Source organism: Cavia porcellus, unplaced genomic scaffold (assembly GCF_034190915.1).
Source record: "Cavia porcellus strain 051 isolate PalLab524CR breed Dunkin Hartley unplaced genomic scaffold, mCavPor4.1 scaffold_3, whole genome shotgun sequence".
NCBI classification, from domain to species: Eukaryota; Metazoa; Chordata; class Mammalia; order Rodentia; family Caviidae; genus Cavia; species Cavia porcellus.
The window spans coordinates 108,657,949-108,681,041 of NW_026947486.1; the positions used below are offsets into that span (position 1 = coordinate 108,657,949).

Below are 23,093 nucleotides of genomic sequence, written 5' to 3' on the forward strand. Positions count from 1 at the left end.
TAGAGGAAGTGGAAATGAAAACTAAAGACAGTTGATTTTATAGAAGTTTCTTGGTGTTTTCCTTTATCATTTCAGTGTATTCCCATCAATTAGATGTTTCCTATTATATTAATTTTCTCATAGTGAATGTAATAAATAACAACACAACCAGTCACTTGAAGTGAAAAAATTGGTTACTTTAGAATTCTAGAATTCCAAAATTGCAAATAATTTGAACAGGGTAGAAATGGCAGGACAGGTTCTTTGGAGGGAACTAGGTGTGATTCTTTTTCTTACCGCTTGTAGCATCTAGAGGCTGTCAGCATTCTTTGGCTTGTAGCTACATCAGCCAAATGTCTGCTTGCCTCACGCCTTCTCTGTCTGACTTTCCTGTGATCCTCTAATAAGGAAACTTGTGATTAGGTAGCACCTGCCTGTATAATTTAGCACTAGGGTGCAATCTAATCATTTTGCATTTATTAAATCCAGTTTTTTTTTAATGTGAAGTGATATTGATAAGTTCCAATAATTAGAATATGAACACTTTTGGGTTTACAGTAATTTTCAACCATACTTATCCATTTAAGTGGGAATTAAAATGGATTATGAACATTTTTCCCTTGGAAATTGTGTCTTCTTTGTAATGCAAGATTTTCAAATATCTCCCTTTTTATTCAGTTACATTTCTCCTGCTAAAAATATAAACCATCTCTACCATCTTCAGTTTTTCCATATTACACGAACTTAGAAGTATTGTCATTACAAGGCTGTTTAACAAAAAACATACAGCAATGTGTATATTTATGAGTGCCTATGTCTAACAAAAAAGAGGGCACTCAGTGTGTTCCAAGTTGAGAGACACACAGTAGCAACACATGTTTAATTTGACTTTAACATGAACGCACTACAGGTGACAGAAGGTATTAGCACTGGGAGGCAGCACTGTCCTAGGACATGCTTCGGGTCAGTGTTAATATCTGCAATGGTACAAGGTACTGCAGTCATCCTTCAGTGTCCCTCTGCAAGGCGATGGCATCTTAATTTATTAGGGTACATTTTAGAGGTCAGAGGAATGATGATATGGTTTGAAGAACTGTATTGCATTATGTCTCATACAAAGTCAATGAAAATGAAATGGTGCAGTAAAGAGAAGCTCCTTACAATATGATAAGAGGAGCAAGTTTTGCACTTCATAAAATGGAATGTCATTTTAGTGCAGAATTTTAAGATTGATAGAAAATAGTAATCCCAATCCAAATATAACATAATATGCTGTGCTGTATATTTAATGTGTACTAGATAATAACCTATGAAATGTATATGCTTCAAGCAGTTTAATCTCACAACCCCACTATAAAATGAGGTATATTTACATTTTGTATACGAGGGAATGATAGCACATAAGGAAAATAATTTAAGGCCACAGAGCAAGTAAAAAATGATACTACAGATAAAATCAAAACATTCTGAATTCAGTCTATTTTTGTATCCATTATACTATGCAGTCTCCAAATTTTATATAAAATTTATTTTCCTGTCTTTAATATTTTATTCTAGGATTAGTATAAATTGCAATGAGAAAACTGTGGTTTATTATAGGAGGTATGTCTGTAGACTATTGAACTATAACCCATCTTGACCCTGGATCTAAAAATATAAATGATATAATAGAAAGGCAACCATTGGTTAATAATTAAAATCCTGCATGTGACTGTATTTATATTTTTTTAGTCAAATGTACATTACCCAATTTAACCTTCATAAGTGACTGTGATGGAAATGGGAGTCTCATTTTGAAAATCAGTAACCGAAGCTGAGAGAAATTAAGGAATGTAGTCCAGGCCTCACCATAGATGGAGCTGTATTGTTTACAAACTGAATAGACACTGGTTAACTATCCCATTATCTCATGGATGTTTTTTTTCCACCACTTTTTTTTTTTTTTTTGTCTTTTTCCTTTTTATCGGTACCGGGGATCGAACTCACAACTCCCTGCTTGTAAGGCAGGCGCTTATGCCACTGAGCTAAATCTCAGCCCCTTTTCCACCACTTTTAAGTAGTCTTTTTTCTTTTCTATGCAACATATTAATGTTAGCTACACATCCAAACTGAGGGGTGTGTCAAACATGCATGTGTGTGTTCATAAGTTTTGAGGAAGGAGAAAGTATTAGATTACTTTAAAATTCCACATTTGGAGATACCTACTTTTCTGATGTTTTAGAATGTGGTATGGATAATGATATTAATAGATAATATAAACAATATTTTTTAAGAATTTCAGTTAACATTGGGATTTCTTTTTAGGAAAATATTATTAACAAATTATCAGTATGCATTCATGTCAAAGGCAGCATAATGAAAATATGGCAGAGACTGATTTGTATCAATCAGGGTAAAATCTATTAGCTGGAAGAACAATAACAAACATGAGTGTCTTAATATAATAAATCTTTCTATATCTTTCAAGATAATCCAAAAATTATCTCCATGTGATTGTTCATGGCTCTGCAAAGTGTCCAACAGTTGCAGTCACAAAAAGAGGAAGAAAGGTAGACAGCAAGAGTATGGAAGATTCTAGAAAATATTTTAGAATCCAGTAAAGGAATTGATGTTACTGCTACACACATGTTAAATTGCACAGAATTCAGTCACATGATCTCTTCCAGATTCAAAGTAGGAAGGGAGAGAGTCCTGGAGAGTATTGACTTCTTGTTTTCTAAGGAAGAAAAAGAAAATTTGATGGGTGCAGACCATTCACAATTCCTCAGGAGATTACATCAAGGGTTTTATCTGTCTTTCATAAGTGACTGTAAATCCTGGTTATTAAGATCAAACATAGCTGAGTAGCAAGAGCTTGTGATTACACATGGTGTTCATAATTTCGTTTACTTTATTTTCACTTTGGCTTCTTGGGGAAAAAAATTGGGTACATGGCATTTGCCATATTTATGAAAAAGTCTTTTAAATTGTCATGATGACTGTAGTCCTCTTCAATTATCTTCATTAACAGAGGCATTTATATAATGTTTTAACGCTCAGAGCACTTCACAGACAAACCGTCATTCAAGTTGCACAACAATCTTTTAAACCACTTGAATAGGAAGCTCTTTCCTCATTTTATAGAAAAGGAAATTGACATGTTGAAAAATATTGACACATTACAAAACTTCTCCTAATTTGATCCAGCTAGAAGAGGTTCAAACTAAAACCCAGAGCCTAACTCTGAAAAATCACAGCTCTGTTCCCCTAATGCTAATTAACCTCCCAAAACACACATAATGAAATTTCTGAACTAGATATAGTCAAGAAAAATTCTCAGAACAGAGGTATTGCAATTTTTTTTTTTGGTAGGACTTTAGTCACAGTGAAACCTCAGTCAGTCAATAAATATTTACTGAGTACACAATAGAGGGAATAACACCATTATGCAATGCCTCTGAAAGGAATTTATACTTTGCCTAGTGTTTGAAAATTGACTTTCATAGTGTGAGAAACTTTTGGCTTACATTTGAGCAGAATATTGATCTGGAGACAATGGTTTTTTCGATGATTTCATTATATTACTCTTGATACATCAGGACAGAGTTTATTTGGGTTTACTAGGAGACAGTAACAATAAAAGTAAAACTAATTGATGTGTGAGGAAGAAATTTCTTTCATTGTTCACATAAATTATCTCTACCTCATACTAAACTGAGATGTGAATAAGAATGTAGCTTTATATGTTTTGAACAAAGGATGTTGCTAGCACCTGCTGACTATAAAGTTTCCTGACTATCAGGTACTAGGGATACCACCAGAATGGTAGAACTTAACTTGCACATGGTTTACAGGCAAAAATGAGATGCATTCTCTGTACTTCCACATCCAGAATTCAGATGTAAAATGATTTTCTAGGAGCAAAACTCTAGAACAACAAAAGATAGGAAAGACACACACACACACACACACACACACACACACACACACACACAGAGCACAGAAAAACAAAGGAAACTACTACTGACTTATCAACATTCACTCTCCATCAGAATGCACGTTTGTAAGCCATGGAACCAAATAACAATAACTACATTCACTGAAAACCTATTTTGTGCCCAAAACATGCTAACATGTTTCATGCCATTACATGCTTAATTACATTTTTTGTGACAACTAGAAATTAAGTGCTTCTTTATCTCCCCATTTTTCAGGTAAGGCAAATGAGGCTTAGAATAATTAAGGAACTTCCCAAAGTCATAAGACTGTAACTTATGTATTCAAAATCAGCATTCATATTTGCAAGGACCAGACGTCAGAACATGAAGCCTTTCTCAAGTGGTTTGCCTTCTCCTTATGGGAATCACAACTGAAGTTTGAGATACAAATGCCTGAGTCCTGCCTCTACATACACTGAATATGAATTATACACATGCAATCCAAGTACTTGAAAAAGACTTGAGATGAGCTTACACTGCAACCAAAAGGAAAAAATGTATACTAAGAGATAGTGAATAAAAAGCAGCTAGTACGTGGTTGAATGTGTTCTAAAATGGTCCTTAAGATTTCAGTTCCTTGATGTATACTCAAATCCATATAATGTGTTTCTTTGAGACTGGGTAGGGTTTATTGATATGCTACCATAATATCAGAGTTCATCATAATTAAAAAATGTTCAGAGAGTCACTCATATGATTTTTGACTCTATCTAAAAATATGTTGCAAAAGTTTGGAGGACAGAGCACAAGTTCCCCTGCAAGCCTTGGGGAAGGACACCATGATGTTGTGGGAGGGGAAGATGGTAAGGCGCTGCGGGTAAGTTTTAAGTCCTCCACTAACAAACAATGAGCAAATAGAGCTCATTGTTAGGATCTCGAGGGGCTGATTTTGTGCCGATCACATGATCTTTGACGAATGCTCCAAGTTCCTGGGGACACATGTGTTTCAGTATTGTGGAAGCCTACTTAGTAAAACCATGCTCTGACTCTTAACATTTGAAAACTAAGAAATGGTGATTGCCTACTATTTTAAAGTACTAAATTTGTATAATTCATCATGAGTGACAGTTTCTAATTCAGCTGCACGGGGACATTCTTAGTGCCCATTCAAGCCTACTCAAGGACAAAGACTTTCCTGGTCCAAGATGACTACTGGTGTTAGCTGTGTTTGTATTGCCAAGTTCATCATGCAACTTTCTGGATATGATTTCATTTCTCTCTTTGATGTTTCTTAAATATGTATACACAAAAGGGAGAGTCAGTTTGACCTTTTTCCAGTGCTACATACCATACGGAGGAATTAAATAACACTTGAGTTTAAGCCACATTTTCTGAGACTGTGGTCTGAGTCTGCCCGTGAAAGAATAATAATTGTACATGCTAATGTGACAGTATCCCTTGGGAAGCTTTGACTCATTATTCCTGTTCTCAATGCAGATGAATCAGATCCTACTTAGCTCCAGACTCCATTTTGTCCTGTGGATACCTTCATCAACATTTCTTTATTAACAAGTTACTCTTTGTTAAAAAAAAAAATCAGCCACGTAAATAAACTTAAGAAGAAATACAAAATGTAATGTGGAGATCAAGAGATGAATGGAAACCTGGAATATATACAAATCACTTGGGTGCATAGTTCGAAATCTAAAGCACCTGTTTACATTATTTTATGACAGAAATCTTCACAGCATTGCATTCACAAACTTGACATTCCCTCTGTTTTACATGGGATCGTCTTTTCCGTCAAATTCATCTCAGCAAGCACTGCTTACTGGAGTTCTATCTCTATTTGTTTTAATAGCCTGTGAAATGGAGGAACGCTCATGCCAACGTCCTCCACTTGTCCTCTGCTGCAATCTTGCCTCACAAGCTGTGGGATGCAGTACAATAGCTAATTTCTAGATAAGTATATCTTAGGACACCATACAAAAATCAGCAGCAGGTTTGGACTGCCAGATTGAATTTTCTAAATATAATAGCTTAGTTGCAGCAGGAATAGAGTAGATATTTCCCCTCTGATGCATTTCTATCCACTGATAGTGGTGATGAGCAGTTAAAGGGTTGGAGTCTATTATTACCTCCCTCCATAAGCACATTTCACTGCAGACTCAGGTGGCTTCCTGCCTATCTCTTGGGCTCAGTTACAGGGCATGTTTAGGAAATGTTTCTTAAAGAAAAGGAAGGTCCTTGAAAAGGATGAACTGAGGCTGCATTTGCTCATGTGATACGTAACAAATACATTGCAAAATAGTTACCCTGTTTGCTATGAAAATGAAGTTACCATGTTTAACATTTTCTGTTTGAGTCAAATATTTAAGAAACCCATGACCTGGGTCAGTTCCATGTGTAATGATCAGTAGACACTGATAAAGCAAAATTAATAGTTTCTGCCCTTTATGACAGCTAGAATCTACTTTAAGAAACACAGAAGCCAATTACCCACTACCAATCTCAAAAAGCAAAAAATAAATAAATAAATAAATAAAATAATAATAATAATAACATAACAAAGATTCGGGAAAAAGTAGAGAAATAATACCAGATAGCTGTGTGACTTTTTGGAAGAAACAAACTTTTCATTCAAAGAACAGACACTAAAATCAAATAATTGAAAGAAAAATTCAATTGAAAGGAGAGTTAAATTCTCACCAATCTCTAACTCAATCATTTTTCTATATATCAGAAAAAATTGAAATGAAAATTGTGAAAGATAATGTTTCCAGTAGCAACTAAAACTAAAATATGCAACAATAAGTATACTACAATATTTGTACCATTTTTCTGAAGCAAATTAAAACTTTATTGAAAGATGTCAAGGAAAATCAAAATAAATGTGAAAGACTGCAAGGGTCACTGTTGTAGACGTTATTTCTGCACAAACTCACTGATACAATCAATAGGATTTGAATACAATTTCAACAGTGTATGCTTTGATTTTGACTTGAAAAACCTATTCTAAAATGTATATACTGAGATTTGGAAATGTTCCTCAAATGCTCACATGTTAAGGGCTGTGTTGCCAGTCTTCAACACTGCTGGGAATCTGTGGTAGCTTGAAGAGGTATGACCTCATGAAAGTTAAATTGTGAAAAGCGTGCTACCTGTAAGGAAACAGCTTGGACCTCAGTCCCTTCCTGGATCTCTGTTTTTGTTTCACAGATCCCATAAAAGCAGCCTTCTGCATCTTGATCTCTTATCACAATACACTAAAATGTGCTGTAACACAAAGCAACAGGGCCAAATAACCATGGATAAAAGAGCTTTGTTATGTTTATATTATGCCTAATTTATATGTCCAAGTACCTGTAATGCCACAATACTTTCTATATGTGTCTTTTTTTCTGGGTGACTTAATTGATATGTTAATCAATGCTCCCCTCTGTAAAGAATTGTAAATTCTTGGAAACCTGACCTAATTGATACTTTAACCATTGCTGTCCTCTACAAATAACAGATGTTATCTAAAATTGAGTGCTAAAATATGTTGACAAAGGATTGTTAATTCCTGCTAGATCTCTGGGTCCTCTGCAAAGGGAAACAAAGGTCTTCTTCATTCCTTAGCAGATTTTCTGATCCACGCCCGTAACCCCTTTCTTTGTACACTGTGCTTTCTCCAAAAAGTCAGAAAAGTTTTGAGGGAGACACATAGTTTTTGCAAACTCCAACTGCACTGTGTCGGTGGGCCCAGGATAAAATAAATCAGTGTTGCTTTTTTGAAAAAAAAAAAAAAAAAAAAAACGTGTTTTGCCCCATTTTCGGACTCGAGATTGGGGACTCTGTGGGGCTCGTTTATGGATTACAAGAGAAACCTCTGAAACTGTGAACCAAAAAGACCTTTCCCACTTTTTCTAGTTAACATTTTTATTGGCATATGTTGAAAGTACATAATGATTCTGTATTTCCCATGGCGAGTTGGTACATGCACAGAACACATTTAATTCTTTTTTGTCATACCCTTATCATCTGCTTCTTCCCCTTCGTCTGTCTTTCTCCTCTTCCCTTTTGCAAAACTTTACACGCTTATTTCAATAACCCTTAATTAATACACAAGTTACTGACCCCTTTATGATTGATGAGAAAACTGCTAAGAATCAAAGAGATTATCTAAATAGTGAAGATCACTTAGAATGCAGTAAGTCAAACAGAATCTTTTAAACTCAAATCCAAGGCAGCTCTATCAATTCTCAAAATGGATTTTCGATACAAAAAACATATTCTCATATGGATGAGGTCTCATGTGAATGAATACAAAGAGTGAGGGTGAATTAATGATAAAAAGAGGACAAAGTGAAAAGCATATGAGTAGATGTATTCTGTGATTGAACTGGAAGCCAAAGAATAGGAGAACAGGGAGGAACTAAGGTATGCATCCAAGCTAGCAGCATAGCAAGTAATACCAGAGCCCCAGTGAAGGCTGTTATACCGTAGTGCTTTCATTGTCTATCCCTGAGTATAAGTAAATGGCCACCTTTCCTTGGCAATTTGCACAGAAAAAAAAAAAAAAAAAAAAAAAACAACTATCTAACTGCATATAATGATCATTTGAGTTTGGAGAGTGATGAGTGTTGCTCATTGTGCTCCTTTAGGCTAAAGTTTGCAAAGCCCAGAGGGAGGTGTAACTTCCCTCAGGTGATGCTGTTATCTCCATGCAATGAGCATGTATACAATAAGGCTTTAAGGGAGTCAGAGAGTTGTGTCTCATCTACTTGACCTCTTGGTGCCACTAAGCTGGAAAGAGACAAGGATCAAGAGGCCTTCCTTTTTCAGTCTCCGTCTTACCTCTGCCCCCAGTTGGTGATGATACAGGGGAGAGTTAGATAATGACTGTTTAAGGAGAAGTGCTCAGCTTTTTTCCCTCAGCACAGAAGGAAGTTCATGTAGTTGATAGACTCACCATAATATTCATCTTCTAGACTAAGGGCACTGTATGAAAATCAAAGCAATATACAGTGTATTGTTCGGTATCCCTATGACTGAGAGACATGTCTGATGCTCACAACTTAAAGGAGGATGAGAGGTTTGTTTTTGACTCAGAATCAAAGGTTTCAGTCAATGGTCAGTAGACTCCAAGACAGAAATATGGTAAAAGGACATGGTGAAGCAGAGCTGAACAGTTCACAGAAGATGGGAAGCAGAACCCAGAAAAAGAACGGCAGCAAGAGATACACACTCCAGAAGCATATCTCCAGTGTCCCACCTCTACCTGGGCCCCACCTGACAGCACACTTGGCTGGGCACATCAGCAGATTAATGCACTGAGCAGTACAGTGTCCCCTTTATCCAATCCCCTCTCTAGGAGTCTCTTAATCCTGTGAAACTGACAACTAAAATTAGCTGCTAATACAGTCTGTATTTCACAGAGAGGGATAAAGTGTGACCATAGTCACATATGTAACCAGCAGAGACCAACAGGATTGTGTAAATATAACATGACATGGAATTTATTGTATCTAGGTTCAAGCAGGGAGCATGATAAGACTTTCTACCTCAAACAAACAGAAGCCTATCCCTTCCATACGGGTGACAGAAAGCATGAGGCTTTCGGCGGGAAGATCACAGTGACATCTGTGATTAAAGTTTGCTAGCAATCTTGCATCTCAGTGTGCTCAGTCCTTTGAAATATCCATTGTCAATTTTTGGGTGGCTCCAGATGTCTCAAGGTCCTGCAAAATTCCTTGTCCTATCTTGTCTCCTTTCCTGATTGCTGAGTGCTGAGCTGAATTCCCTACAGAATGCAGTGCTTCTGCTGGCAAAAAGGTTGGTGGCTTGGAGAGTCAGACCAAGTTGGAGACTTACTGCCACATTATTCCAGACTGTCCACAAGCACTTGTGAAACTGGTGATGATATAAATAAATGGCTAACAAGTTTTGGTTGCAATAAGCCACTTTTGTGAAGCTAGGTTCTTTGTTTTATGACCCTGGAAGTCATGGGCATTGGTTTCATTGCTTTAACCTGACCTTGAAGAAAAACAGCCACAAATATCACAAAAAGAGAGGAAATGTAAGAAAAGAGGTAAATCATTATAATTTCATTTATTGTAAATATTCAGCATGGTTCATACAGGCCAGAGGGGTAAAGAATACTAAGAGGGTTACAAGAAAACTGATCAAGTAGACAGGTAGTTCCACCACAAGGCCACATTACCAATGTTTAGGCATGAAGAATCTTGAGAAAAAATGCAATCTGAGGGGATGGAGCAATGGGAGAGGGAACAATTACCAGAGCTGGAAAAAATGTGTTTTATAATTATCATTTTTGGGGGGCTATCAACCTCTGGTTTTAAATACAGTGAAGTCAGGGTGACTGATCTTATGAGCTTTCTTGATGTGCTTGATGTGCCTGATAAATTCTCTCATTCAAATATCCTTCGGGGAGTCTCCAAAGGCCTAACGTAAATAAAATCCAAATGATATGGAACCTTATCAGTGTCAATGCCAGACAGTGTTCTTGGTAGCAAAGTGCTGCATTTCATAACTCTCTATACCCCTGTGCATCCTTTGTTGATTAGTATAAAGCCTTAGGAGTAGTAGGCGTGCAATACCACAGATCATTAGCACCAGAAGTCAAGTAGCCAGGTGAAAGGTTCGTGCCTCAGTAGAAATTACGGCAGTGATCTAACAAGGTGGAAGGCCAAAGCAGGAATGCGGACCACTTCCTGCTTCTTCCCCAGTTCCTGTTTGCTCATGAAAAAAAATCCATTTGGCTGCTTGCACTTCAGCAATGCTGGCCCTAAGTGCCACCCCAGTTGGAAATTATCTGTATATCCTGAGCCCCACATTTCTGGCAGAGAAAACCAGGCCCTGGTGGTCATGGAGTTCTCTCCATGTCCTTAGTCTTGTAGTCCAAAAACAAGCCCCTAAACCCCAACCTTGAGTCCAAAAATGAGGCCAGACATGTTTTTAAAAAGCAGCGCTGATTTATTTTATCCTTGGCCCAGTGACACAGTGCAGTTGGAGTTTGCAAAAGCTGTGTGTCTCTCTCAAAACTTTTTAGACGTTTTGCAGAAAGCATGGTTTGCAAAGTAAGGGGTTATGGGCATGGATCAGGAAATGAAAAAACCTTGATATGCTAAGGAATGAGGAAGACCTTTGTTTCCTTTTGCAGAGGACAGAGAAGTCTAGCAGGAATTAACAATCCTTTGTCAACTTATTTTAGCACTCAATTTTAGATAGCATCTGTTGTTTGCAGAGGGCAGCAATGGTTAACATATCAATTAGGTCAGATTCCCAGGAATTTACAGTTCTTTACAGAGGGGAGCATTGATTAACATATCAATTAGGTCACTCAGAAAAATGGCGCATAGAGAAGTATGATGAGGTTACAGGTACTTTGGTCATATAACTTAGGCATAACAAAAACGTAACAAAGCTCTTTTTGCTAGTGTACAGCACTTACAATATTGTGACAAAAACCCTATCACCAGGTAGTATAAAGACATTATTATTGTTAGTCCAAAGTTCTGCTACTTACCAGCATTGTAACCATAACCATGTTTCTTAACTTTATTGAAACTGAATTGCTCATAATATAAAATTAGAAATAATTTTCTCATAAAATTCTAAAGCTTAAGCATAAAATCACAAACTGAGTATGCAGTAACTCTTCTGGAATCATTAATGTTTTTAAGATACAATTGTCATAGGCAGCTGAGTAAGAAATATTGTAAACAGTCAGCTAGGACAAGGCCCTCTGATGAGCCATGGCAGAAGCCCAGATACCTTGCAACTGTAGGGGATACAAACACCTCCTGCTGTGGGTGAGATCTCAAGACAAAAGATAAAATAAATGCACCGCACCCTATAGGTAAACATCAGGGACTGATATTCTAAATAGCTCTCTAATGCCTGGAGGAAGCCAGAAGGAGCCACTAACCCAACCCCCTACAGGAAAAACCCAGGTTCTGTATACATGGCTGCTTACTATGGGACTGGATTCCCAATTTTTCCCCCAATTCAATCAGTTTTACCTGAGCTATTATACTGGTAATCTTATTGGTTGGCCATAGTTCTGTCCCACCTCATGCCTACCTTGAGATTTTCCATTTTTTCCCAACTTGGACCTGCCTCACCTTGAGTTTTACTCAATAAAAATTCCCAGAAAAGCCAGATTCTTAACAGTTCATTCAGGATCTCTTTTGTCTCTTAGGCAGAAGCTTTTTTTTCTCTCAATAAACACATCCTGCTCTCAACCTTAATTGTTCCTAAGATTCATTTTTCTTGTTTTTAGAGAACATGAACTCATAAAGGGTATCTAGCATTATGGAAGTTTCTTTCCCTTGTATCATTATGACTAAATTAATGAAAATATACAGTATGGCCCTCTGTAAAAATTTTCATGGAAATATAATTTTTACATATTTTTTTCTGAATAGTACTAGTTGGTCTAAGGAACATTTTAGGACTAAACTGATTGTGCAGCCATCAAAACTCTGGCTAGCTTAATAAGACTAACTTGTTGCTTATAAGCATGCCATTTTAAAAAATCAGTGCACAGGCAAAAGTAGGAAGATTTCACAGATAACAAAAGTTGAGATATGTTTGTAGTAACCTAGTTCTAAACAATGTGCCTCCTTTCTGTTCTGTATGCACCGTTTCAATAGAGACTAAAATTCCATCTCCAGTAAAGACTTAAGTTTCAGCTCCTTGTAAATCCCCCTCCCCTCCCCAGTCTTTTTAGGTTAAGTAAGCTTTAAGTTTCAGTTTCTTGTAATTCCCCCACCCCCCTTCAGCCTATCTGCAATACAATGTGCTGTCCTTAAGAAACATTTAACTACAAGGAAGTTATCAAACTGGGTCAAAGTTCACAACATTCCTGTGGTTTTTGGCTTTAAAACCCAACCCTTTTAGCTGTAAGGCGCACAGTCTCCATATTGGCTCCTGGAAGCTGTGTAGCCAGGCCTGGCCTAAAATAAAGTCTTTGCTCACCAAATTTTAATTTCTTGCTTCCTTGGGTTTTATTCCAGGGTCCCAGCTATCACATTTGGGGGCTTGTCTGGGATGGAAGGAAGACCCCTGACTCAATTCTGAACACCTAAAAGTAAGTATTCTAGAGGGGTTAATTAGACCACAGTCAGTTTGCACTTTGGGAGGGGACACCCTCAATTTGGGGAGTGGGAACCTCCCGAAGACAGAGTCAATTGTTTTTTGGGGACGAATCTCGTCCATTTGTGACTCTGCCCCCAGTGGGAACCGCTCCATTAGGAGGGGATGCCCTCAACTTGTGGAGTGGGGAACCACTCCATTGGGAGGGGATGCCCTCAATTTGGGGAGTGAGGACCTCCTGAGGACAGAGTCAGTTGGGTTTTCTGGGATGAATCTCGTCCATTTGTGACTCTTCCCCATGAAGGGATCCACTCCATTGGTTAATTTGTTAATTCCTCCAGATGCCAAAATTTGACCAATTCCAAAATTTGGCTAATTGATGAGCAATGGCCATTTTTGTTGCAGCTTGTCTTGTCTTGTGTATCCATTTGTTCTAATTGTTCTCCTTTTGGTTACCCCAAATCTAACAGAACATTCTCTCCTAGGAACCCCTTCTAAGATCCCAAAATGGACAAAGGGATTTAGATATTTATGTTCAGTATTTTTGTGCTTTAGAAAAGCTTGTTTGAACTTGTTACTAACTTAGGGGCTAGTTGCCCATTTGTGTTGCAGGATCCACATGGCTTATTAGACTCAAGGTTCATAATGAAAAAATTATTTCCTTTAGCTCACCAAACTGTGCATGAAGCAACCTTTGTTTGTGTGTTAAATGTTGTGGCACCTTGTTTAATGTTTTAGTCCTCAACTGATTACTTGCAACCTTTTAAAAAAGAGTAATTTTTAAAAGGCATGCCTTTTAAAAAAGAGTATTTTTCTTTCTGGTTAAAATGTAAACATATGTGCACATATATATGTATATTTATGTTTTTTAAGAGTCATATCAACTTTACCAAGTAAAAACTAGGTCATACTGTAATTGAGCCAGTTAAAAGGTTATAGTTTTTTAAAATACAGCATTTTAATATGGTAAAACAGACATAAAATGATTAAATATGTTTTAGACTACTAAAATGTCACTTCAAGGATTTTGTTAAAGGTTTTAATGTTTAAGGTCTAAAAAGCAAGAGAAAAAGGTAATTGACTAATAATAAGTAAAAAAGGGTGGTTTTATCTTAAAGTAAAGATGTAAAAGAGAAAATGCTTTCTGTGGCATGGCTATTGTTGGGGGCTCTTAAGAAGTTTTATGTTGCAAATTGAGAGCAAAAAACCCAACAGGATAATATGCAGTACTGTGAGTTTGGGGGAAATGAATTTCCAAGAATGTTATAGATTGTAAAGACAGAGAAAAGCCAATCTAAATTTAAAAGAAATAATTAGTGTGCCTAATGTGAGTGATCATAGAAAGAAAATACAAGTTCTTGCATGTGCTGTAGACATCTAGGAGATTATGTGGCACAATTAATTTTGTTACCCATGAAAAAGCCCTTTTTGTTAAGTATATAATTTCAGTGCCATCATTTTACTGGCACCCTGGGACAAAAAGCGGTGTGCCATCCAGATGAAGCCTGCTCTCTGATCCAGAATGCCAAAACCATGTTTTCCTTTTGTCCCACCCCGATTGGACAACCAGAGGTAAGGATGTTTCCCGAGTATCACCAGTTGTTCTCTTGGCAACTCAGTTGGCCCCACATGTTAGGCAAAAATTGAAAAGGTTTGAGAGATTTGAGAAAATGCCCCTCAGCCAGTTAATAGAGATGGCACAAAAGGTCTTTGAGAACTGAGAATTTACAAGAAGCTACCAACAAGAACATAACCAAGGTGTTAGAATTGCTCTATGAGAGAGAATTAAAAAATAAAAATAAAAAAAAAATAAAAAACAAGTACGAGAGTTTCTGGGGGCAGTTGGATACTGTAGGCTATGGATTCTAAATTTTACTGAAAAGCTCACCCCCTATATGACTCCCTTAAGGGGGAAACTGAAAATTCACTGAACTGGACTGACAAATGTGAACAGGCCTTCCAGCAGCTCAAGTGGGCCTTGACAGAGGCCCCAGCCCTGGAACTCCCTGATGTTACCAAGCTGTTCACCTTGTTCATAGATAAACTCAGGGGCATTGCTAAAGGAATCCTAACCCAGGACATTGACCCTTGGAAGAGGCCTATAGCCTACCTCTCCAAAAGACTTGATCCAGTGACAGGAGGATGGCCCCCCTGCCTGAGAATGCTAGCTGCTGTGGCAATGTTACTTAGAGAGGCTAAAAAACTTACTTATGGACAGAAGATTTCTGTGGTGATCTCCCACAGTTTAGAGACTCTTATCAAAACCCGAACCGAAAAATGGCTCTCGAATGCTAGAATTTAACACTATCAGGCCCTGCTTCTAGACCCAGAGTTGGTAGTTTTCAAGACTTCTTCAGCATTAAACCCAGCCACCCTTATGCCTGAGGATGACCCCGATGAACCAAGCCACACCTCTCCATGAGTGTACTGACATCCTCGAACTGCAGCAGAACCCATGGGCTGATCTTAATCAACCAGCTTTTGGGAAATGCTGACAACTATTTCACCGATGGAAGAAGCTTCATCCAGAATGGCAAACAGGTGGCCAGGGCAGCAGTGACCACTGAAAAGGAGGTACTCTGGGTTAAGCAGTTAGAGCCTGGCACCTCTGCCCAAAAGGCGGAGCTCATTGCTTTGACTGAGGTGCTAAAACTAGCCACGGGAAAGAGGGTAAACATCTATACTGACAGTAGATATGCTTTTGCTACTGTACATGTACATGGAGCCACCTATCAGGAGCGAGGTCTCTTAACCTTAGCTGGGACTAAGATAAAAAAGTGCTCTACAGATCCTAGACTTGCTGGCAGCAGTCTGGCTGCCTCCGTGGCTTGCTGTTATTCACCCTAGGGAACAATTTGGCAGATCAGGCTGCTTGAAAAATAGCCACTACATCAGAGGGGTAAACCGAGGAGGTAACTGCTCTGATGTTGGTTTCTCCCACTTTATCAGAACTGGTCTACATAGAGAAGGACCTGCAGTTAGCATCTCAACTTGGAGTGAAGTCCCCCAACCCAGGGGGCTGGTACCAGTTACCTGATAAACGAGTATTGTTACTGAAGGCACTGGGGCGGGAGCTGTTACACCAGGTTCACACCAAACTACACATTTAGGGCGAACTAAACTTGCTAAATTGTTCAAAACTCGGTTTTTTATTCCAAAACTCTCCAAACTGACTGCCTCTTTGAGCTCCAGATGCGCACAATGCTTGTTAGTCAACTCAGCCAAGAGCTCTGCACTGGAGACCACCTGACATCGAGGAATTGTTCCAGGAGAACATTGGGATGTAGACTTCACAGACATGGTAAAGCTTGGTTTACAGGGGCACTGCTGTCTCTCGGTATTAGCAGATACCTTCACTGGCTGGATAGAGGCTTTCCCTACTAAGTCCAAGTCAGCCTTAGTGGTAGTTAAAAAGCTATTGCATGAGATCGTACCTCGATTTGGCCTCCCACTATCAATGGGGTCCAATAATGTTCCAGCTTTCATAGCCCAAGTCACCCAAAGGTTAACCCAGGCATTAAAGATTAATTGGAAACTCCACTGTGCCTATTGGTCACAAAGCTCAGGGCAAGTAGAATGTATGAACCAAACTCTTAAGGACACTTTAGCTAAGCTGTCTTTAGAAACTGGCGATAATTGGGTGAGCTTTCTTCCCTTTGCTCTGCTGCGAGCTAGATGTACCCATATGTTTCTGGAATTTCCCCCTTTGAAGCTATGTTCAGAAGGCCCCCTCCACTGGTCCCGAGACTATCAGAGGACAAATTAGTTGAAATAACTAACCAAGATCTCATTAAGTCCCTGCAGACACTCCAGCCTGTGTTGACCTTGATCCACCAGCTGTTTAGACAAAAACATCCAGACCTGCCTTTGAGAGGCCACTCAAAGCACCCATCAAGCCAGAAACTTCTGTCCTGGTGCGACATCACAATCAAGACTCTCTCAAACCCTGCTGGAAAGGACCCTTCACTGTGGTGCTCAGTACCCACACTGCCATCAAGGTAGCAGGAAAAACTGTGTGGATTCACCATACTGGAAAGAGCGGACAAGGAGGGACATAATCAGTGGACTATACAACAGACTTGAAGGTAACCTCTTGAAGTTAAAACTGACTAAACATAGGTAGATTAAACCAGTCATGAACTACTTTAGCTTGCTTACTTTTGCTCCTTCTATCTCACTGCAGGGGATTTTAATAACATTGATGCCGACTTTGCACGGTGGCTTTGGTCCCCCATAAGCAAAGAACAATTGCTGAAATCTTTGTATGGGAGCCCCTGTGATTGGGGAAGGGGCTATACTAAAGGTGAAGACACCGACTGGGGGGGAATTATACATACAATAGGAAAAAAAGGATCATGATCCTTCCCACATAAATGATAAATTATATAATATAGTCTTCGGACAGATTGTGGGGACAAGTTAGCATTCCTTGTTGCTATACCCTCAGGTACAAGGGGTTTGACTCAAATGTGGATGTGTAAGTTAAAGTCCTGCGTGATACCTAACAAAGGCAGCCAGCCAGGGCCATGGCCTCAGAATTGTTCTTATTAAAAAATAATATTTCCCCAGATACATTACCACCACTTGATGCTGCCTAAATCGCGGGGAGTTGATCTGGATGCTCAAACTTCTGATATTCTAAAAGCCACTCATAAAGACTTAAATGCTTCCAACCCAACTTTGGCTGAAGATTGCTGGTTATGCATGGCACAGGGCTCCTCCATGCCTCTTGCGATTCCCACCAATGTTTCTCTGACCACGCTGGAGGACAAAGATTACTTAAATTGTAGTGCTGCCCCACCCTTTAGAGTACAACCCATAGGCTTCAAGGACTCTCCCTGTCTCCAAGAAGGTTTTCGTAATGATACCTCCGACATTGATGTGGGGTTTGTTGCATTTACTAACTGTAGCTCCATAGTTAACCAGACTACCTCCCTTTATCCCGCCAAAGGACAAGTATTTATTTGCCGAGGAAATACGGCCTAAACTTTCCTCCCAACTAACTGGCCAAGGATTTGGCCTCACTCACAACATCAGAGGGGAATATTGTAACCTAGCTCTAACCATTGTGCCTCCTTTCTGTTCTACATGTGCCATTTCAACAGATCTCCAGTAAAGACTTAAGTTTCAGCTCCTTGTAAATCCCCCTCCCCTCCCCATTCTTTTTAGGTTAAGTAAACTTTAAGTTTCAGTTTCTTGTAATTCCCCCACCCCCCTCAGCCTATCTGCAATACAATGTGCTGTCCTCAAGAAACATTTAACTACAAGGAAGTTATCAAACTGGGTCAAAGTTCACAACATTCCTGTGGTTTTCGGCTTTAAAACCCAACCCTTTTTGCTGTAAGGTGTGCAGTCTCCATTTTGGCTCCTGGAGGCTGTGTCACCAGGCCTGGCCTAAAATAAAGCCTTTGCTCACCAAATTTTAATTTCTTGCTTCCTTGGGTTTTATTCTGGGGTCTGAGCTATCACAATGTTATTTTGAAAACACCTACAAATAAATTGTGTTAGTTTTGCACTTTGGGGTTTGGAAGAAGATGATTCCATGGCACAAAAGGGGACCACTGTCAGAAATCTAGAATGCCAGTAGCCAGCAGCATCTTGGAAACTTCACATTAACTTGTCTCCAAAAATTTTAATGATGAGTGTTCAGGCTAGCAGAGTATTTCTTCCAAGGATGCCCTGAAGAGACTGTGCATTAGGGCCAAATCACACACTGATGGTGCAGTATGTAAGCCCTCTAATCATTTATCTCTTCCTATTTGTGACTAAGCCATATCAAAGAACAGTTTCTTCTTAGAGTTTAGTCAGATTGATTGAAATTGAACTACAGGTTGAATGTGATTATGCCATGAATTTTATATTTTCTATTGTTTATAAATCACAATGAAGCTTAAAGTGATGTTCTTAGTATGGTCTTAATTTGCAGTTCCTGGTCCCCAGACACTGCAAAATTAAATTGATTCAGTGAAGATCTGTGATCTACAACATCTTTGCAAATCAAAATCAACAATCTACCTCTATTTTCCTTGTGGTATGTGGCACTGCATTGGCCAAATCACCATGATATATATATATATATATATATATATATATATATATATATATCATCTAGCCTATTCTTCCAGCAAGTTTTCTTACAAATATAGACATGTTGATCAAGAATATATGCATTGAAAACAAAACTGTGTTCCAGATCTCCCAAATCAAGTTCAAAACCAGTAGCTTTATTTGGAGAGATCTAGATTACCTGCTCAATTTTAGAAAAATCCCTTTGCTGTAAAACACTCCCACCAGGATCAAATCAAAAGACATACAAAATTTGGAAGCAGAAACTCCTCTATTTTAACTTTAGAGTACATTTAGTACTATAGTACGGTACTGCTTATTTCAGCAAACCAAAATTCTATTAGTGTACTATAAGGCATTGTCCATCGCAGTTGAGAAAATACTTATTTGGACCCTATTTGTGATTAGATTAAGAATGACTAATCAGGAAACAGTGACAATGAAACTGTGGCCCGCTGCTTAATTCTTTTACTTTAAAAGTCTGTATGGTAGAAGATGTATTTTGCTCCATCTCTATGTGACTGTTGAGCAAAGGTATATCCAGGGTGTGTGGTTATAATATACAAACCTCTAAGAAACTACTGTTTATGACTGACTTCTGATAACTGCAGACCCTAAGAAACATGCAATATCATATGATTCATGACCCTAAAAAAGTACCAAGTTGAGAAACATAATGTTTCTTTCAGCCAATGTCTAACCCTAAGTGATTTCAAAGCAAAATTAAGAAATGCTTTTACCTCTTGCCATGGTTTCACACTTGTTATCTTCTAAGACAAGCAACATTTAGGTCAGTTTTCTGTATTTCTGGTATGATGTTTACACTCACTTTATAATATCACTATGACATTGATTAATATGCTTCACAACTTCTAATTGCCTAAAAGAAGGCAACCACTATTAGCACTTAAGAATGTAAGATCGTCAATACTATACCAACTGTGCTCTATATCACTATTAAAGTTATTTAATAAGCTTGTTTTTTTCCTTTGCCAGTTTTCACTCTATATGCAAAATTTTATATAACCAAATCTTGTTATTTCACTTCCTTTGCAACTGCCAGTAATTGACTGTTTGCATCACTGAAATTTTATTTCTAATATAATCGCTTCTATAATTAGATTTAGAAACTTATTTCAATGTCAAACAGAACCCTAACTTGTTAGTAGATTTTAAGAGGCTAATTATGCTTGAAGAAATGAAAAGATATAGACTACCTAAAATAATTAGAAAATCAAGAAGTTACAAAACTGCTTTTCAAATTCCAAATCTTTCTGTAAAATCTATTTTATGCAAATAGCTTCATACTAGCATAGATAGACATCAGAAATTTATTAGTGGAACTAACAGAAGTTTCCAATGTAGAAACTCATTGTCTTGGTTACTTTTTACTCATCGCTGAGACAAAATACCTGAAGCCCAAAGCTGGGAAAGGAAAGGTTTATTTCTTACAGTTTTTGGAGGTTTCAGTTCACACTCAGTTGGCTCCCAGGCAGGTGGGCATGACTGGGCCACCTTTCATGGCGGCTGCAAAGAGCAAGCTGGAACCAGCAAAGAGCAAGACACACCTTCCTGCCATTACATCACATCCTGGCTCCACCCCTCAGTGGGTGGAGCACTGACACCATCAATCCAAGCACTAGACAATGAACCAATCACAAATGCAAAATGCAACCTCATGAGGCCTGGGGGACACAGACATAAACCATGACATTCCACCCCTGGCCCCCAGGACTCATGTACACCCTTTATACAAAAGACATTTAGTCCACCTCCAAGAGTTGCCAAAGTCCTAAGTTTCAGCATTGCTGAACAGTCCAAGTCCCAAATTTCCTCCAAGATCTATGGCAAACTCTTAACTGTAAGCCCCTGTACAAACAAAACAAGGTTAAACATTTCTGAAATGCAAAGGCACAAGATAAACATTACCATTCCAAAAGTTACAAACAGGGGGAATATAAAGCATTGGAAACAAACAAAGCAAGTCCAACATCCAGCAGGGCAAACATTAAGTCCTAGAGTTCCATGCTCAGCATCTGAAGCAAACTGGTTGCAAGCTCCAAAAGGCTTGGGTGATTCCACCTCCATGGCACTTCCAGGGGTATCAGGTCCCGCAGCTTCTCTTTTAAATCCTCTCTGCTTGCTTTTTGCGCTTTCCTTGGATCGTCCACATTCCTGGCTTTTCCAAACTTCTGGGGTCTCCACTTCATCTTTGGCTTCACACTTACATCTTCACAAATTGCCCTCTCAGGGGCACACTGCTTGGCCTCCCAGGCCCTTTGCAATCAAGTTGGAAGCCATTTTACCCTCAGAATTCGTGCATTTTTCTTGCACCTAAAATCAGCACCTTGTGGATGCCGCCAAGGTTTGCTGTTAGCTGAAGCAGTAACCAGGCTATTCTCTCTCTTGGCTGTAGGGGTCAGTTGCCTAGATCACAGGGCTCTGTTTACCTGATTGTGATGTAAAGCTTCTCTGTGTTGCCACCATTCTGGAAACTCATGTGGCCTCTGTCACCATTCTGGAACCTCACTTGGCCTCTGTCGCCATTCTGGAGCATGGCACTGTGTAGCTTTTTTCTATGAGCAAATTATTTCACCCTTGACTTGAGGCTCCAATTTTGGGGACCTGCTTCTTGGGATCCCCCGGGGCCATCTTTCTTATCTCTCTGTTTCCCATCAACAATCAAAACCTCAACTCTGTCTTTACAATCCACAGCCTTCCTGAAATTTTCCTTCTGGCCAAATTCACAGCATTTTAAATTATCCTGCTGGGCTCTTTGCTCTTGATTTGAAACATACAGCTGGCTAAAAGCCCCCAACAATAGCCATGCCATGGCCTCAAGTTTTGATTGCTTTTTAATTTCTTCTTCAAGATTAATCAGTCCATTGCCCTTTGTCTCAGTCTCAGGCAAAGTCTCTGGGCAGGAGCAAAGTGCAGACAAACTTTCTGCCAAGCCAAAACACACATCATGTGGAGTCCAATGACCAATGCAGTCCTTCGTCCCAGCAGAAACCTCCCAAGCCTGGTCTTTAGCATCAGGTTTTCTATCAGCCTTTTGGTGTCCTGAGTTCTGACCAAAATCTCCTCTACAGAACAGCCTAAGCTTCTCCAGCTCTACACATCCAGGCGACATGTCTGATCCTTTCCAAACTCTGCCCACAAGCCATTTCTAAAGCCTCTTGAAAAACATGGCCAGGTATAGTCACAGCAAACGACCCCACTCTCAGTACCAAATTCTGTCTCGGTTACTTTTTACACATCCCTGAGACAAAATACCTGAAGCCCAAAGTTGGGAAAGGAAAGGTTTATTTCTTACAGTTTTTGGAGGTTTCAGTCCACACTCAGTTGGCTCCCAGGCAGGCAGGCATGGCTGGGCTGCCTTTCATGGTGGCTGCAAACAGCAAGCTGGAACCAGCAAAGAGCAAGACACACCTTCTTCCTGGCATTACATCACATCCTGGCTCCCCCCCTATGTGGGTGGAGCACTGACACCATCAATCCAATCACTATACAATGAACCATCAAAAATGAACAGGGCAAACTCATGCGGCCTGGGGGACACACATAAACCATGACTCTCATTCATATATGAGACTAAGATAGTTAAGTTAGAGAAATGTTTTTTGGGAAAAATTATCTGAAAAATGTGAATATCTGCATTCATGTATATATTTCTATATAATTGTATATGTATTCATGCGCATGTACACATGCGTGTCTATATGCATGTATGGATGTTTCAAATTATTCACAAAACTAAATTACAATGAGAATAAAAACTATGCTACTTCTAAGGTAAGCATAGGTTAAATATTCTTGTGACTGTGAATTAGGTCAGTAGACTTAGAAATTACATACAAATAAAGACATAATTAAACACATACATTGAATTTCACTCAAATTAATAATTTCTTATCCAAAAGAGACTTTTGAATGGGCAAGCAACAGACCAGAAACAAGCAAAATATTTACTGATTAGTAAATACACAAAGCAGTTTTGTATTCTACATAATGGAATAAATTTCCAAA

The 23,093-nt window shown here is 38.8% G+C and overlaps 1 long non-coding RNA gene across 1 annotated transcript in view; it reads right to left on the reverse strand.

Moving 5' to 3' along the window:
- The window catches only part of LOC134475509 (uncharacterized), a 112,059-nt gene extending 89,483 nt beyond the window's left edge, over positions 1 to 22,576 (reverse strand). The window contains exon 1 of the long non-coding RNA XR_010046685.1: positions 20,517 to 22,576. This is a non-coding gene — a long non-coding RNA (uncharacterized LOC134475509). The remainder of the gene's footprint in view (positions 1 to 20,516) is intronic.
- Between the last annotated feature and the right edge of the window lie 517 nt (positions 22,577 to 23,093).